This window comes from Palaemon carinicauda, chromosome 18, assembly GCF_036898095.1.
Source record: "Palaemon carinicauda isolate YSFRI2023 chromosome 18, ASM3689809v2, whole genome shotgun sequence".
NCBI classification, from domain to species: Eukaryota; Metazoa; Arthropoda; class Malacostraca; order Decapoda; family Palaemonidae; genus Palaemon; species Palaemon carinicauda.
Window position 1 is genome coordinate 137,748,348 of NC_090742.1, and position 4,158 is coordinate 137,752,505.

General features: G+C 32.3%; 1 long non-coding RNA gene across 1 annotated transcript; it reads left to right on the plus strand.

Annotated features, from left to right (window-relative positions):
- The first annotated feature begins 2,228 nt into the window (after positions 1-2,228).
- LOC137657162 (uncharacterized) lies at positions 2,229-3,924 on the plus strand. Its single transcript, XR_011047133.1, has 3 exons — positions 2,229-2,287; positions 2,553-2,734; positions 3,193-3,924. It is a non-coding gene; the product is annotated as an uncharacterized lncRNA (long non-coding RNA).
- The last annotated feature ends 234 nt before the right edge of the window (positions 3,925-4,158 follow it).

The window sequence follows — 4,158 nt, forward strand, 5'->3', positions numbered from 1 at the left end:
TTGAAATTACAGGGATAGATGTTGCAAAATAGCCTGAGGTGATATCCTCATGTTGAAAGAAATAAAAAGAATAATATCGACATGGGAAAAAACTATTGAGAAGTTCTCCGCCGAAATCTTTTTTGAAGAAATACAACGAGAGATATTTTACCCTAAAATACAATATTACATGGACGTTACGTAACAAACATGGTGCAACAAATCTGACAGTTTTAAACGTCCTGCTAATGGGAATGCCATGTTCTGTTTACGACTGGACGTGTAAGTTTCAACAGAATACCAATATTATCCAGGATAAACAACCCTACGTGCAGATGGCCTTTTTTCTTTCTTTTTTTTTTTTTTAGGAAAATACTGATTTCCTGAAATATCACTTAAATACTTCTACCCATTTGACCACTTAATTTTTTTTTTTTTTTTTTTTTTTAATAATGAAAACTTTTCCTTTAATAGATGAGCTGATTTTAGGCCACAATATATGAAACTAGAACGGGCACTCGGTAGAGGGCATGCCTTTGCCTATATCATGTTGTACATCACAAGATATGCAATTGAAATATGCACAATTTAGCACTAGTTTCATGCAAATCAGATAAAAATTGGCCCTGATATGGCAAAATTAAGTTTTTTACCTTTTCGTGAACTTGGCCTTGACATTTGTCCATATTACTCGCTAAATCCTTGTCCTTGGATGGATCATGGCCAATCATCCCACCAAATTTCATGAGACTCGGTCAAATAGTTTTTGAGTTATGTGAATCACAAACATAGAGACAGGACTATAAACAGATACACACCTATCAAAATGAATTTTGCGAAGGTAATCATTGCTATCCAAATAATTATAATAAAAGAAAAATAACGTTTAGAAATCTTCGAAAAAAGTTATAAACTGTTATTATACTTCTTCCGTTAGTTTGATGAATGAAAGTTCGCTTAAAATATGAGTCTGGAAGAGGAAGGCCCATTTATTACAAAATATCGTTACTGTCAAAACGTAACTACTGTACAGTAGATAGATATCCTAACATACATCATAAATAAAGCTAGTTATCAAAGAATCAGAATTCTTCTAGCTTTTCTAAAGTCTCTAAAAATGAATTGGAAAACTAAGACCACAATTTTCATTCAGTATTTGCACACAGGATTTATTCGTAAAGATATTCGTTGGCAGTGAACGCTATCCAACAATATGCTTGATATACACTGATGAAAGCATACAAAATTCATATTGAACGTATTTGCCTAACATATTAGTTTTTATCATAGAAATAAATAACACCCACAAGCGTATCCAAGGGGGTAGGGTCGCCACCCCCCATCCTCCTTAAAAAAAAAAAAAAAAAAAAAATTATTTAAATTTGGGATTTTCAGTTAAACTCGACATATGGGCGGAAAAGTATTTATTTTGTCAGTTATCTTTATTTACAGGTTTCATCATCCTGTATTAAGTTATTTCTCCTTTTGGTGTGAGTAAAACCTCTCTCTCTCTCTCTCTCTCTCTCTCTCTCTCTCTCTCTCTCTCTCTCTCTCTCTCTCTCTCTCTCTGTATATATATATATATATATATATATATATATATATATATATATATATATATATATATATATACATATATCGACCATGATTAAAACTTTGTGCAATGCTAACAATTTTACCAGCATGATGTTTGGCAAGATGGCGCTCAGTTTTGCTGTAATTGTCCTGTGTGTCAAGCTATTGAGAAGTCAAATCAGATTTATCCGAAAGCACCACAGAAGTCGATCTCTGTATTTCATAAATCATTTTGTTATGTTCTTAAAGATGGTATTAAACCCTGTCCGAAAAGAGCCATGGGTTAAAAATTATTTGTGAATTATTATAACCGTTGAGAAAAATATTTTTTGAGTTATTTTTATAATGATTTCTATTGATTTTTATTTGTAATTGTTTGTCAGCTCTGTGAATTTTTAATTTTGACTTGAAATTTGAAATATGTAGTTGTATTTAATGTTTTTTTTTTTTTCTGGATAAAAAAAGTCATTGTATTTGTAATCTTGTAAGAAAGGTTGAACAATCTATAATCATAGTTTTTATTTTCAACCGCCGTAAAGTTAACTTTTAACACAGACCAACAAAACAATTGGTCGGTGCTTTTAAGAAATGGACCACAGAGTGATAGTTACGTTGTTATAGAGTCCTTGGCTTGGCATAGCGAAGCTTCCTCTGGCTACCTTGCCGAAACCGCCAGCAGTCTGGTGGTTGATGGTGATCGGTATAGATACCTTCATCGAGGTGCATTTAGTTGGTAAGTAAAGAATTGCGTCAGGTTGACGTTCACTTGTGGTAGATTCTAAGACTTTGAAATAGTTTGGTGTTTAATGGAAGTCTGTTGATATTATTTCTGAACCCGCTAAATTTCGTTCAAATAAGTCTTGACATACAGGTTTATTTGCATGCAAGTTTACTGTTATTAAATCCCGATATCTTTAATATGTACGGCTTTTTAAGTTTAAATATATGTACACAATGTTAGTACCCATGAGTCAAGTAACCAGTTTTTGTACTTTCAGGAAAGAAGTTTTCGTTACCCAGATCACCTGTTCGTTTTAAGTATAACCTGTATGGTAAAATTCTCAACTGGTGCCACCTTCGTTTTCTTTGCGTTTAAACCCACATAATGCTAAATACTGGGACTGACTGACTGGTGACAACCTTGGAATCTGGTGAAGTATTTTTCAGATTGAACTGAAAGGCAAGTATCTTTTTTTTTTTTTCTTTAGAATAATCTCGAGCAAGCTAGTCCTCTCCGATTGGGGGCGGCGCCCCCAATTGTGGGAGGACGTTCTCTATAACGCACGGTAGACTTTTCTACCATGCGCTATAGGGAGGCTTTCTTTTAAACCCTTTTAGTCTAATTTTGATTAATTTTTAGCTGTTTTGTACATAGGGTTCTACAGTTTACTTAAAGCCTGTTGATCACAAATTTAAAGTAAAGTTTCTTATATACTTAGTTAAATTCTAAATTTCATACTTCAAAATTTTTCTGTTTCAAGATTTAGTTTAAAGTATATGGATGCACAGTATGCAATGCTGTGATTCATGGTTACTTTCATATACTGATATTTAATATTACAGGCTAAAGCCATCTTAGTCAATATGTAGGGGTAGCCAACTTCTAGGACAAATTTCTGATAACTTGACACTTTTCAGATTGGAAGGAGAGACTCCAGGTCAAGATCTAAGGATTAAACTCTGATTAACTAATTTTTGATGACTGCTTGAATTGGTTGAAGATTGTTGCTGGAAATCTTTTTAAAGATCTGTCAATGGGGTTACTGACCATTCTTTTAGAATGGCCAATGAATATTTGGATTAAACGTCTCTTGAAATATTGAAAATCCTGCTTATCCTCTTAAGACTTTGCAAACAGATTGTTAGAAATACCGGGAAACTGATTATTGGTAAGTTATAACTACTTTTTAATCTTGCCTTCTATTGCGGAGTTCTTTACTGAAAAGGTCACTACTCTCACAAGAGATCTTTACATAAAAATTAGATTTTTTACAACTACTATAGTTTTGCCATTTGGTATATCGGGCAGATAAACTTATTAAAGTTAGCCACTGATGAAATTCTTTTTAAAACTTATCTAGTTTTAGTAAATCGTTCAATGGATTGAGAGATTTTATAAGTTCAATAGATTAAAATCAATGGTTATGATTTGAATTATGGTTTAGGCCATTTTTATAAAGGCTTAATTGTATGAAATCTTCAAATGAATTTCTTTACTACGTGGTTGTCCTATTTGCATCAGCATATTAAATTTGTTGGTACTAATGTAAATGTACATTTAATTTTTGCCTTTGTTTAGCTATTTTTATGCAACTTTTAAGTCCAGTTTTAAAATGGCGACAGTTTTAATAAAGAAAAAACATGATGAAATCTCAATGGATATAAGTCATGTGAACAAATTGAGGCATTTCATTTTGAATTAATTTTCAATGGTTTATGTAACCTTGTCTAATATTGATCTGAAGTTTATCAGAACACTTGCTTTTACTTAATACCTTTTTGAGTTTTAGTGTATCTTTAATATATATACTTTAAAATTTACTGTTGGGAGTCTGCAGCCAACTGAAATGATGCTGCAGTGCTCCTGTAAATACTAACACAAAG